The 14,158-nt window shown below is 44.6% G+C and overlaps 1 long non-coding RNA gene across 1 annotated transcript in view; it reads left to right on the forward strand.

The window, feature by feature from the left end:
* Positions 1-7,056: 7,056 nt before the first annotated feature.
* The window catches only part of LOC148684570 (uncharacterized), a 35,997-nt gene continuing 28,895 nt past the window's right edge, over positions 7,057-14,158 (forward strand). The window contains exon 1 of the long non-coding RNA XR_015951758.1: positions 7,057-7,271. This is a non-coding gene — a long non-coding RNA (uncharacterized LOC148684570). The remainder of the gene's footprint in view (positions 7,272-14,158) is intronic.

Here is a 14,158-nt window from a genome sequence, read left to right on the forward strand (position 1 = left end):
CAAATGTACCTCTTCAAACTGGGTGGCAAAATGGCAAAAGCAATTCAATGTAAGTGTCAGGTGATGTAGCTCAAAGCAAAAACTAATAATCTGAATTTCACATATGGGGTCTGAACTGGCAGTAACAGACCAGGAACAATACCTTAGGGCTGTAGTAGATTGCTCCATCTTGTTCTTTCTTGTAAACTTCCCAAGGGGCATCTAACTGCCAAGGGCAGGATGCTAAGCTTCAAGGGCCATTGGTATTGACCCAGGACTGACAGTACTCACATTCTTATCTTCCACAACCTTGTGCCTAGAGCACAGCCCTCAGGATGGTTGTGTTCTTCCATGAATTTTTATGCCATAGCCTCCCCACCCAATCAAAAACCAATAAAGAGGAACCACTAGAATCCTTGTTGTATTTCCTTATTGGAAGAATATGAAAACTGCTTATATTAACGGACAGCAATTGATATGTTGTATGTCACCTGTTAATAAGCTAACAAGATGCAAAAGGGAACAGAGCTTCTGACTGTTTAAGAGTTGTGTAGAAGAGGATATTTTGGCAGTTAGACATTTTGTACTCCTATGGGACAAGCTGTACCTGCCAAAATCCCACTTCTGCATAACTATAAAGGGTAGAGGATGGCTGTCCTCATTTGCACCTGAGAATCACAGTCTAAAATAATTATCTGACTATATCATTTTCCTACCAGTGTTGATCTACTTTTTAGGGTACCAATCAGTTGCTGAAAAGAGAGTTTTGGTCATAGGGTCGAGGGAAAGGGGAGGGAAAAGGACGTTACTATCTTAATTTGCCTTTTATCTGAATATTGCTTTCATAGTATCTGGCATGAGAATTAAACTATGCATTGTTTACTTCTAAAACAACAGGGAAACAAAATCGCAGAGCAGCCTATAAATGTCATTTAGCTATATTGCACCATAATTGCTAATTTCCAACAGGCTGAAGCTTGTTTATTGCATTTGGCCAAAGGCTAAAATATAAATTTGATCATGTAATAGAGGAAGCCATTGTCTGACGCAGCTCACCATAAATCACTCAGGGCACTTATACCTAGCACAGCTGAATGGAAGTTTACTAAGTGTGTCTAGATGGTATCTTTAAATAAAAATAATTTTTTTCAGGATGCAGTTTTGCAGAACTTCACTGTATTCTAAGGTTGTAATATGAACAGACTCACAGGGAGCTGCTTTATACTGAGTTTGATTCTTGGTCTATCTAGCTAAGTACTGTCTGCACTGACTGGCAGCAGCTTTTTAGGGTTTCTGCCAGGGCTTTCTCCCATCCCTACGTGAAAATGCCAGTGATTGAACCTGGGACCTTCTGTATGCAAGGCGTGTTGTTCTAACCACTGTGTGATGACCCTTCCCCAAGTCAAACAGGAACTTGATAAAAGCAACACAAAGTCTTGTGGCACTTAGAAAAGCCGAGCACATGCTGGATTGCTGTAAAGAGGGAAAATAATAATAATAATAATAATAATAATAATAATAATAATTTATTATTTATACCCCGCCCATCTGGCTGAGTCTCCCCAGCCACTCTGGGCGGCTCCCAATTGAATATTAAAACAATACAGCATTAAATATTAAAAGCTTCCCTAAACAGGGCTGCCTTCAGATGTCTTTTAAAATTAGGATAACTGCTTATTTCCTTGACATCTGATGGAAGGGCATTCCACAGGGCGGGTGCCACTACCGAGAAGGCCCTCTGTCTGGTTCCCTGTAACCTCACTTCTCGCAATGAGGGAACCGCCAGAAGGCCCTCGGCGCTGGATCTCAGTGTCTGGGCTGAATGGTGGGGGTGGAGATGCTCCTTCAGGTATACAGGAACAAGGCCATTTAGGGCTTTAAAGGTCAACACCAAAACTTTGAATTGTGCTCGGAAATGTACTGGGAGCCAGTGTAGATCTCTCAGGACCGGTGTTATGTGGTCCCGGCGCCACTGCAGTCACCAGTCTAGCTGCTGCATTCTGGATTAGTTGCAGTTTCCAGGTCACCTTCAAAGTTAGCCCCATGTAGAGCGCATTGCAGCAATCCAAGTGGGAGATAACCAGAGCATGCACCACTCTGGCGAGACAGTCCGCCGGCAGGTAGGGTCTCAGCCTGCCTACCAAATGGAGCTGATAGACAGCTGCCCTGGACGCAGAATTAACCTGTGCCTCCATGGACAGCTGTGAGTCCAAAATGACTCCCAGGCTGCACACCTGATCCTTCAGGGGCACAGTTACCCCATTCAGGACCAGGGAGTCCTCCACACCTGCCCGCCTCCTGTCTCCCACAAACAGTACTTCTGTCTTGTCAGGATTCAACCTCAATCCGTTAACCGCCATCCATCCTCCAACTGCCTCCAGGCACTCACACAGGACCTTCACCGCCTTCACTGGTTCTGATTTGACAGAGAGGTAGAGCTGGGTATCGTCCGCATACTGATGGACACCCAGCCCAAACCCCCTGATGATCTCTCCCAGCGGCTGATGTAGATGTTAAAAAGCATGGGGGAGAGGACAGAACCCTGAGGCACCCCACAGGTGAGAGCCCAGGGGTCTAAACACTCATCCCCCCCACCACTTTCTGAACACGGCCCAGGAGGAAGGAGCGGAAACACTGTATAACAGTGCCCCCAGCTCCCAACCCTAGACAGTCCAGAATGATGTTATGGTTGATGGTGTCAAAAGCCGCTGAGAGATCCAGCAGAACTAGGAAACAGCTCTCACCTTTGTCCCTAGCCCGCCGGAGATCATTGACCAGTGTGACCAAGGCAGTTTCAGTCCCTTGGTCTGAAAAATGAAACACAGAATGTAAGGTGGTCATAATGACACGCTTGACAGCTGTAACTCACAAAACAAATTGTCAATTTTGTGTTTCTAACACAGTAGAGGAGGCATCTCCCCTTTCAGAATGCACTGCACTCATCCCAGATTCTTGTCCCTGAAACCTACCCTTATCCCTGAATCATATTAGTGGTAAAATAAGATTGGGGTGTGTGTGACAATTCTGAAACAGAAATTCTGCCACATGCCAAGTACCATTTCATCTTATCTTTCAAATATCACTGGTTATCACTTACCACGCCCTTCCAGGTGCCAAATGCTACAGCATGTCAACTATCAAATATAGCCAGAATATGAAATATTCTTGCACATTAGTGCTCAGACATGTTCCAGTATTAAATCCTGTTGCTGTTTTCATCCATCTGTCTAAAGAGACAATGGAGTGCGCCTCTGGGGGTGAGGTCAAACTGTTGTGTTAGCAGCACAAGGCTGGGCAGCATGTATGACACTGTAAAAAACATGTCAAATACAGTGGTACCTTGGGTTTCAAATACCTTGAGTTACAAACACTTCAGGTTACAGACTCCGCTAACCCAGAAGTAGTACCTCGGGTTAAGAACTTTACCTCAGGATGAGAACAGAAATTGTGCAGTGCGGCAACAGGAGGCCCCATTAACTAAAGTGGTACCTCAGATTAAGAACGGTTTCAGGTTAAGAACGGACATCCGGAACGAATTAAGTTCGTAACCAGAGGTACCACTGTACTGTTGTTCCTTATCAAATGTTTAAGAGGAGAATGCATGGGGGATATTTTACATCAAAATGCACAGAGGAAAATTCCACAGAGGATTTTGACACAACTTCGAATATCTACTAATAAATAATAATAATAATGCAGCACACAAAGACAGTAAAATTGAGGGACCACAGCTATAAGATTCAGCCTTGCCTTAGTGAATGAGCTATCACATTTGACCCAAGATATCTATTCTTAGGGCTGGTGCTGTGGTGTTTCTATTGTAATGATCTGTATATGATCTTTCATAGGTATATATTGTATATGTATACAGTTGGACTTTGGAAGTCGAACAGAATCTGTTCTGGTAGTCCGTTCAAATTCCAAAACATTCAAAAACCAAAGCGCGGCTTCTGATTGGCTGCAGGAACTAACAAAAGAATGTTTGAAAACCTGAACAGTCACTTCTAGGTTTCGATTATTTGGGAGCTGATTTGTTTGGGAGCCAAGGCAGTCAAGATCCAAGGTACGACTATATAACTGTATAATTATTCAGATTGGCAAAGAGGGAGGAGTTTAGTCCAATATAAGCCAAAGTTTTTGGCTTGGCCATGGTGTTTGGTTACATTTTGTCATTTTGCAGTCTCTTTCCATTTTAAAACAAAACATTTGACACAATCCCATGGAAACTTTAAACAACCAACTGAAATTGTACAAGGGAACTTGTGAAGCTCCCATTCATTTCAACTGAGCTTCCATAACAGAACTTCTCACTAGATTGTGTCCAGCCCTTTTAAATACAAGTAATATTTCTATTTCCTTTTCTCTCTCTGCTTTTTTGGCCGAAGCAGCTAGATTGCTTTAAAAATAACAGCTTAAAGACTAATTTGGGTCCAAATCTCTTCATATTTATCAGAATATGCCAGGATCTTTACATATACTGCATACTGCAGAATTGCTGGCACTCACTTGGCTTAGGAAAACAAGGTCTTAATAGTTAGCTTAACTGGAATGAGACTTGCTGGAGCCAAGCGTTTCCTAAGAGTCAATGGCAAATGGATAAATCCTAAATATAGAGTGCTAAAGAATCCAAAAGTTAAACAAACATGAAATATCATTATTGAAGATGAGTGGATGAGACATTGAGGTAGATGAATTCCAACTTCCAACTATCTTAGGCAAAATATTGGTTTGGAGGGTTATATTCATTTTTGTTTTCTTTAATTAAATTTATATCTTGCACATCCCTCCAAAGAAGCCCAAGGCAGCATCTAATTAGGTAATAAATCTACAAGTGATGCAGTATACCTTGTGGGGAATTAGATAAAGTGAATATGAGGATATGTGATGTATAGTACATTCTCTCAGGATATTCAACTGTGGTGTCCAGCTTTCAAAATGGACTTCTGCTTGACCAAACAAAACTTCCTTGTCCTCTCATCCCTCTTTCAATTCTCCCCCCATCTGCTCTGGAGACTTGGAGGCAGGCATGTCAGCTCCTAGGGGCCAAAGCAGTCCCCCCCCCCAAGTATATTTTCAGGGGGATGAGTTCCCTCAATATTCAGGGGGCATCTGGCTCCACTCCCTGGCTCCTTGTGGTGTCATGCGACATTGCATCCATGATGTTATGACATTGCGTGGTTTTGCATGCATGACATCAGGACGTCGCGTGGTGTCATGCATGGGCCCCCTCAATCCTCTTAAGAAGATGGCACCTCTGTCCCTCACACATCAGAACAGATATGGGAGATAGGGGCTGCAAGGGGGAGGACAGGAAGGGGAAATTCAGTTGTGTCCATTGGCATGACTCTGGACAACAACAACCACAACAACCACAACAACCACAACAACAACAACAACAACAACAACAACAACAACATTATTTATATCCTACCCATCTGGCTGGTTTCCCCCAGCCACTCTGGGCGGCTTACAGCATATATTAAAACATAATAAAACATCAAACAGCTCACCCTATAAGCACAATCTTTGATATTTTGTGAGCCAGTGCCATATCAATATTCTTATTCAATATTCTTTCCATCATCTAGCCCTACAAAACTTTTCATCCGTGTTAATAAGCATTGTGGACGTAAGAATACCATTGATGGTAATATTGTTTTCCCATGACCCAAAAGTTGCCACTGGTTACTCCTCTCACCAATTCATGCCTCTGCTTTAGATCTGTAGTGACCTCCTTAATACAAACGGGAAAACAGCCACTAACAAAGGAAAAGGTATCGCCGATGCTACTTTATTGCTATTTCAGCAGTGCTTCTTTGACATAATATGCTGAGCAAGGGAGATTTGTGCAGAAAACCTTCTTTGGTTTTTTTTTTTTTTGAAGAATTGCATGCCCTGCTGAAAAGTACATACACTTTTTAGCAAAGAGCATCTGCCACAGTGGTGACCAATCTGGTTCTCTCCAAATGTTGAACTACAACTCCTAGCATCCCTTACCATTCCTCATGCTGGCTGGGGGTGCTGGGAGCTGGAGTCTCTCAATATCTGGAGATCAGTATGTTGGCTCCCCTTGATATATGATTTTTAAAGCTTCATACAGCGCTTTAGACAATTTTGTTCTTGATCCTGGTAGGAAGCAGTTAGAGTCCCTAAAACCACTGTATCCTCCTTGTCTCTTACCCACTTTCCATTATGTGAAATATTCCATTGTATAGATTAGTTCCCCATTGGTTCAGGACGGGGTCCACAGAAAGATAGTGCTGAAGAGAAAATCCTTTTTTGGAAAATTCATATAGAGGACATGAAGTCCAATAGGGGAGTTTAACAAGCTGTCTGCCATGTCACCACATAATGGAACTTACCTGGGTAACACCTGGAAAAGCCTTCCCTGATTATTCTTAACACATGGGCAGGCAGATACGAGAAATACTCATTCAAGGATTTAGGTCCCAAGTTGTGTAAGGCTTTATAAGTCATCACTGGGGCTGGCTGGGACTGACAGGAGTTTAAGTTCAAAACATAAGGAGGGTACCAAGTCAGCAAAGGGTGATCTGGGAGACAGAAAGGCAGGATGAAATTGAGGTAGCAGGGGGTGTAAGGAAAGAACATTTTCTTACTTTGGAAAAGCTTGGCGCCTGGAATGGGGTATCTTCTAAAACGTTCCAGCATTTATGTTTTCATGGCTCCATCTGCCTCTCGCTTGATGTAATTTTAAACATTCATGAGATGAATCATCAAATGAAATAGCCACTGGTTGGGCAAAAGGAAAGGAATGCCTTCATGTATCTGGAGTTTAAACGTTAATTCAAAATATGTTTAAACAAAGCTCTGTTGTTTTAAACTGGGCTGGCATAGAGCAAGCAGGCAGATTTCTACAGGCCGCAGTAAAGAAGCCCAGGAAGCGCTGGAGAAAATGATATTAAAGCTTCTCAACTCCCCACCACATGCCCACAAAAGCCGAATGGCATTTCTCCCTCTCTCCCTCCCTCCCTCCCTCCTTTTGACGGCATGTGTCTTTTGTGGTAATGACGGGCAGAACTTGTGTCTTGTGATAGTGCCCGTTTCAAAAAAGCATTCAGTAACAACACCCCTTAAGGAAACAATGCAGTCACATGCTGAGAGGTGAAGTCTCAAGGTTATGAAACTGGATAAGAGTGAGACTTCACAGTACTTTCACATGCCGTGACCAAGCGCCAGATCAGTGGATTTGCAAGATGACAGAGTCTGCCCATGCCATGCTGTTTGGATTTATGCCAGGGTTACCATCAAAAGAGACCCAGCGACAGGCATAAGTAAGTGGGATATCTTGGTATGCGAATGCACCTCTAGATTTATGAACGAGGCAACGTTGGACTGATAACTCTCTTTGATGTCAAGTAAAATGAACATTTATCTTTTATGAAAACCTTCAGCCTCGGTCTAATGAAGCGGAAACATTCTTTCGCCGGCTCTTCTAAGGGAAGCATTCCCTCTAATAGCAAACTGTGGAGTTCAAGTGCCTTTCCCGTTGGAAAAGAGGCCACTAAAAGCATGGCAACAATCTTGACACACTTGAGGGACTCCTTAGTATGTAGGTTTGTTAAATATATCAATCCAAAACAGCTTGACAGGGCCCAGTAAGCTTCCTGGCTAGCAGGATGTAGGTGGTAATTCTTGTATGGGGATGCATAGAGGGATGGCTGGATAGAAGGGGAAACAAGAGTCTAAGGTAGGGTTAACCAACATGGTGCCTTCCAAATGTTGTGGACTACAAATCCCATCGTCTCTAATGGGCTGGTTGGAGCTGATGGAAGCTGAAGCCCAACAACATCCGGAGAACAATGTGTTGTCTATTCCTGGTCTAAAGAAACCATGAGTTTTCTCTTTGTGTGTTCAGGAATTTGCCAGAGCAAGTGAATGCTGAAAGTGTGGTACACATAAGTGGCACTGTGGTGCCCACACCTTTGGTCAGTGGTCTTCCACATGTTGCACAGGAAAAGTGTGAAGGGGGCTTCTACTTGCACTTGCTTGAATGGGAGTCACTGTGCGGTATTGGGGATCCTGATGAAGTGGGGGTTTCTGACTGCATCAGCAAGCGAATGCCAGTAGAAGCGCCCTGTGATAGGCTTTGAGACACTGAATGTTAGGCTATCAGCTGAAGGGAAGGGAAGGAAAATGGAAGGCAGCAAGGGAGAGGGAAGAGGCCTGCTCAATGCCCTGACAGCTTATAATATCATACCTTCCGACATCAGGTGACAGCAAAAACTGCAAGGTTTTTAGCGAGGGCAATTAGAATAATTATTTGATTATTGATGTAAACCTCCAAAATGTATTTTGTACAGTTAAGTTTTTACCTCAGTACATTTTATTTTATTTTATTGCTATGGCTAGGCTGATGCAAATAAATATTTTTCTTCTTCATAGCCTCCAACTCGCCCTCCTCGAACCCCCATTCCCCCCCACCCCACAGAGCATTTCCTGTCAGAAGAAGGGCGAGGGCCATCACCACCATTCTAATGGGACACATCGCAAATGCCCTCCACTGTCTTGAGAAAACCTTTAATCCCAATTTTATTTTATTCCTTGGCGGATTTGCAAAAATAAAAGCACACGCCAGTAAATAAACTTCGGAAAGGAGCAAGGTTAGACATGTCATTTGCCTGGGGATCTTCCTTGCCCCCGGCCGACCCGACAGGCCCTGCCCTCTGCCTGCCCCTCAGAGCTGGCACAGCACACATGACTGGGCCTCAGGGGCCACAGCCATTCGCCCTCTTTGCCTGCTCTCCAGCAGCTGCTGAAAGCTGCCTAAGGGCAGAGAGGCCACAGAGAGGCCACAGGATGCTCCCTTGCAGCTGCCACTTCCACTGCTGTCACAGCTCGGGACAAGCGCTGGCTCCCTGAGCTCAGCAGTGACAGCACTGGTGAGGGAAATAGGAACATTCTAGGATGAAATCAGAAGCTTGGATGGCTTTCACATTTCCGGGACGGTCGCTGGAAAACCAGGACACTTAAAGAGCATGTAATATGTATTCTGTGGATGGGAGGGATCACATTATAAAGGGCAGCTTCAGAAGGAAATGAGAAAGAATACCTTTTATGCTCTCTAGAACTGCACCCCCTCCCACCATACAGCTATAAAAACCCTCAGGGTTAGGGCTTTCGTCCCTCTAGCAATATATAGCACAAGATGAGGTGGCTGGGGTTGAGGAGAGAGAAGGTGTTCTTTATCCGAGTCTCACTCCGTCCTATCCCCCATCCAGAGGACCAGACAGCACTACAAGTCTCTTGCTCCAGACTGAACGGAGCCATGAACATACAGGAGCATTCTTCCTAGGCCTGGGAGAGACACGACAACATTGTGGCTTCGTACACACCATCCATTTCAAGTATGCTGTTTCCTACAAAGATTCCTGGGAGCTGTAGTTCACCCCTCACAGAGCTACAATTCACAACACCCTTAACAAACAACAGTTCCCAGGATTTTTGGTGTGTGTGTGTGTGTGTGTGAAGTCATGCACTTCAAAATGTATGGTGTGCACATGCAGCCTCCCTTTCAATTTTATATTTCTATTTTAAAGTGCAGCTTCCTCAGAATGGATCTCTTATTTTTACACAGGAATACTCTGCCTTTCCTCTTCATGAATTTATCAGCATCGTGCGGCAGTTTGGGACTTGGAAGTTTTAGCTGTGCTCAGATGGACTATGAAATCTTTATAGCCAAGTAATTTGACAGTGTTTGGGTTGGGTCCAGCCTTGTCAGTGGATGTACCAAAATAAAAATAAAAATGGAGGCCTCTTTGAGCAGCCAAGTTGCTTCACTCTGGCCAAAGTCTCCAGCCTCTCGCTGCCCAAAAAGAATTCTGCTCCTCATCAAAAGAGACATTTGTAAGTTAATTGAGCACTAGCGCGAAATCAGTTTTTAAGTTTGCAAAACCTGAATTTCCTTGAGCAACTCTTGTTACACATGTCATAAATGGTGCATGCAGTATTTAGTGGGTGTGACAGAAACTGGAAATCTACCTATATTTTCAGCAGCTTTATGACAAAACAGTTGATTGCCTAAACTGGGATTTTGAGGACTTGGACTTTTGATAAGAGGCACTCTTGTTAATTTCCTGGCAGTGGGAAGGGATTCATTGATCAAAAGATAGTATGTGTGAAATGTGCATTTTACAGGCAGATCTGCTTTCAAAGAGTTTGGGGGAAAAGGCACTGCAATGACCTAGTTACCTGAAGAAACCCTAGAGTTGAGATTATTATCTCATAGACACTGGCAAGAATATAACCTGCTATTATGAGTTCATCTGCTCATCAACAACATTATGAGTTCATCTGCTCAGAGATGCAAAACCCAGAATCAAGTGCAGGGAGGAAAGATAATTATTTAGGCCTGAACACCTAACTATTCTCACAATTATGCAGAACATGTGAAAAATGTGTTGGCAATTTCTGAGAGCCTTTGAGAAAGTAGGAAGGCTTTCTTACGCAAATCTCTTCCAGTGTGAGTTGTGTTACAGTTCTTCTCTTGTTTCTAATCCATCTTGTTGTTTACTCTGCTTCTCAACTTCTTGTCTGAAAATCCCACTTTCATTTCAGCAGTGGCTGAACTTCTTGGGCAACAATGTTCCGGAACATCTTCAGAAAAGTTCAGCAAGGGAATTCTCACAAATGGTGCATGTTTTGTGAGTGAAGTGAAAGGTCAGTTTGTCTGGAAAATGCCTCACATGGGGTCTTGGAGTAGAAAGAGCTATATCCTCTTTTCAAGAAGTTAGACAACTATATGGACAAAATGGGATGAAAGGACAGGGGAGCTTGTGGGGTAGGACTGAATTCACATATTGCCTTCACCTTATTAGGACATCTAAAGTAGGTTTCTTTTCTAATTAGAATAACACGGGAGGGGAATTTCTCTATCTTTAACCTAAGATACTCTATTAGACTCGAATCTTGTAGTAATTAGATGATTCAAAAGTCAATGCCAGAGAAGCACTTGTTAAATCAAACAAAACACTATCTTGAATAATTTAGACTGCCCAGCTTTCCAATGCTGTTCTTCCATTGTTATTGAGATATTAAATCTTCTCCCTCACAGTGAGGATATAGGCATCGTTGTGATTGTATGGCTTTTATCAAGCTTTCTTGTGCCATTACAGTATCCCGTGAGCCCAGAGGACATGAAACCATTCCAGAAATCAGATTTTCCGATTAATGGAAAGTCTGATTAAATAGTTTCACATTGACACATGCAAATACACTATGGATCTGAAAAGTAAGACATATTGATAGTTGAGAATTTGCCTGCTTTCAGTGGAATTTGATTTTATTGTTCTTCATGATAGTTTTAAACACTTATTAGCTGCTTCCCATCTCATACTGGAAGGGTGGGGAGTCATTAGTATCCAGGGGTGTTGCTAGCCGCTTTGGCACCCGGGGTGTCAAAGTGGAGGCACCCCCTGGGGGCGGGGCACTGCTCTGCAGTGTCGTGACACCCCTCGCTGGCACACCCCTCGCCTCCATCCAGGGAGAGCGTGCATTGGCTGAGCAAGCCCTGCAGAGCCTAGCGAGGTTTTTGCCAGATGGCTGCCGGGACCAGCTTGCTCCCTTGGCCGACACATGCTCTACCTTCCTGCTGTGGTGCGCGCTCTCCCTGGATGGAGTCGAGGGGCGGGCCAGCGAGGGGCGTCACAAGCGTCACAAGCACACTCTCCCTGGACGGAGGCGAGGGACAGGACAGCAAGGGGCATCACGCCACCCACAAGCGTGATGCCACCTCGCGTGCGTTTCGGGGCAGGGCATGCTGCGCGCAGGGGCGGAGCACATGTTTTGGGGTGGGGTGAGCAGCCGTGATTGCACCCCTGGGATTGCGCCACTCGGGGCGGACCGCCCCCACCGCCCCTATCTTCCTACGCCCCTGCTAGTATCCATAAATCTTCCATTGTCCTTGCCAGGAAGCTGATCTGCCATGTGACTGAATCTGAGGGTCTGTTCCTGATGTTGAGTCTGAAGGGCAGAATAAAGAAGCTATTGGTACCATCCACTCTGCTTCCCAATAGTGTTGGGGTACTTTTAACATCTATGCTGAGACCAACTCCACATTACCAGCTCCGGAATTCATTGCCCCCTGACATGGAGCTGTATCACATATACAAAAGGTCCAACCTGTGGTAGGGCATGCTCTTGATCTGATCCTCTCATCAGGGTGTGAAATCTGTTGGCAGAGGGGTTATAGTCAGCTTGTTGTCGTGGTTTGACAGTGGCAGGAACCACAACAGTGATGGGGGTACATTAAGATGGTCCACCCTCAGCGTCTCACAGAATCTAATGGATTCCTGAGTGCCCTGAGATATGGTTGGTGCTCCTGTTGATGTTCTTGATGGGAGCTCTTGACAGGATTGTTCCTAGGTACCCTCTCTGATGTGGAGCCCATAGGGTTCCTGGTATTCAGGGGACCTGCAGACCATGAAGCAAGGATGGCACCTATAGTGCAGGTGGCATAAGTCTCAGGATGAATTTGACGGAACACAGGTAAGAGTACATCTTCCTTCACAACATGGGCCATATTTTCTGAGGCAAAAATAGGTGGAGCAATGGATGTTGTGCAGGAGCTATATCCAGGCCATGCAAAAGTCCTAAGTTTCTGTATCTCTGTATCCCCACATAACACACATTTCTCTATTCAGGTAAGCCAAAGGCAGTATTACAGTTCAAGGACACATTCCAGCCAGGCAAAAGCACCCAAGAAGGCAGAAGAATAGGGCAAAGTCTTAAGAGCCAGATAGAAATGCCCCTGGAAGATTGAATTCGCCATCCCTGAACTAGCTCATACTCCAAGTAGACCCATTATTTAGTCAAGTCCATTGATTTTATTGCTTCATTGGTATGACTTAGTTGGGTGCCACCTAAAGACAATAGCAATCAAATCTCTATCAGAAGGGAATGCTAGAGATGGGTGCCACCACTAAGGAGGCCTCGTCTCCAGTTACCACCAGCCTTATTTCATTTAGTGGAGGAACACTGAGGAAAACTCCAGCAGATTATCTCAATGGCTGGGGAAAGTTTATCTGAAAGCAGGAACTTTGACTTGTGCCTAGAAACTTTAGTCAATAATAGTGCCACTGTGTTTAACTGCACTTTCTGAACCATCATCACATTGTGACACCCATGAGGGGCTTTTGGACTAGGGGAACTAATACTTTGGTGGTGGGGGAGCAGGTTATTTGCTTTGCCCTATAGTTGCCAATCAGCCTTGCCTTCACTGCTGCCAGTTCCCTTTCCTGCTGCTTTGGGCTCTGTAGGAAATGGATAGAAGTGACAGTACAGTGGTACCTTGGTTTATGAACACAATTGGTTCCGGAAGTCTGTTCATAAACCGAAGCGTTCATAAACTGAAGCGAACTTTCCCATTGAAAGTAATGGAAAGTGGATTAATCCGTTCCAGACGGGTCCGCGGAGTACTCAGCCTGAAGCGTACTTAACCCGAAGCATGGGTGTAATTGGTTCTGGAAGTCTGTTCATGAACTGAAGCGTTCATAAACTGAAGCGAACTTTCCCATTGAAAGTAATGGAAAGTGAATTAATCCATTCCAGATGGGTCCGCGGCGTTCGTAAACCGAAAATTCGTAAACCGAGGTGTTCATAAACCGAGGTTCCACTGTACAAAACTTCCCTAGGGCTTGAAATACTGCTGGAAAGAAATGTCTCCAGTCATTGGACCAGTGCGGGATTTATGTATAGGCTAAGTAGGCTGAAGCCTAGGGCCTCTAAATCTAGGGGGCCTTGGCAGCCTGCCTGCTCTCCAGTGGGCAGTCTCCCATCTCCCAAAATTGCAAACCCAAGACTTCATGTGAGGGCAGGGCAACTTGGGCCTCTAAATCTAGGGGGCCTTGCCAGCTTGCCCTCTCCCAAGTGCTGCAGTTTCTGTGATGGAAACTAGCAGATGTTGGTGGCTGGTAACCAGTGGACTTCACATTCAGAAGCTGGTGGATGCTGAAAGGTTGAAGCAGGCTGATGTTTGTGGGTGTGAATTGGCTGAAGTTCTCCTTTGGTAGCTGGTTGAAAGAAGCTGGTGGATATTTGTGAATTCAAGCCAGAGAATGAATGTGTATGAATGGAGGGCGAATGATGAATGAATATGCTCTCTGGTGTACCGCTACCTCATGGATGTCAGCTGACATATGTTTGCATGAGTGAATTGGAGGCA

The sequence above is a fragment of the Zootoca vivipara genome, chromosome 9, assembly GCF_965207765.1.
Source record: "Zootoca vivipara chromosome 9, rZooViv2.hap1.1, whole genome shotgun sequence".
Classification (NCBI taxonomy): domain Eukaryota; kingdom Metazoa; phylum Chordata; class Lepidosauria; order Squamata; family Lacertidae; genus Zootoca; species Zootoca vivipara.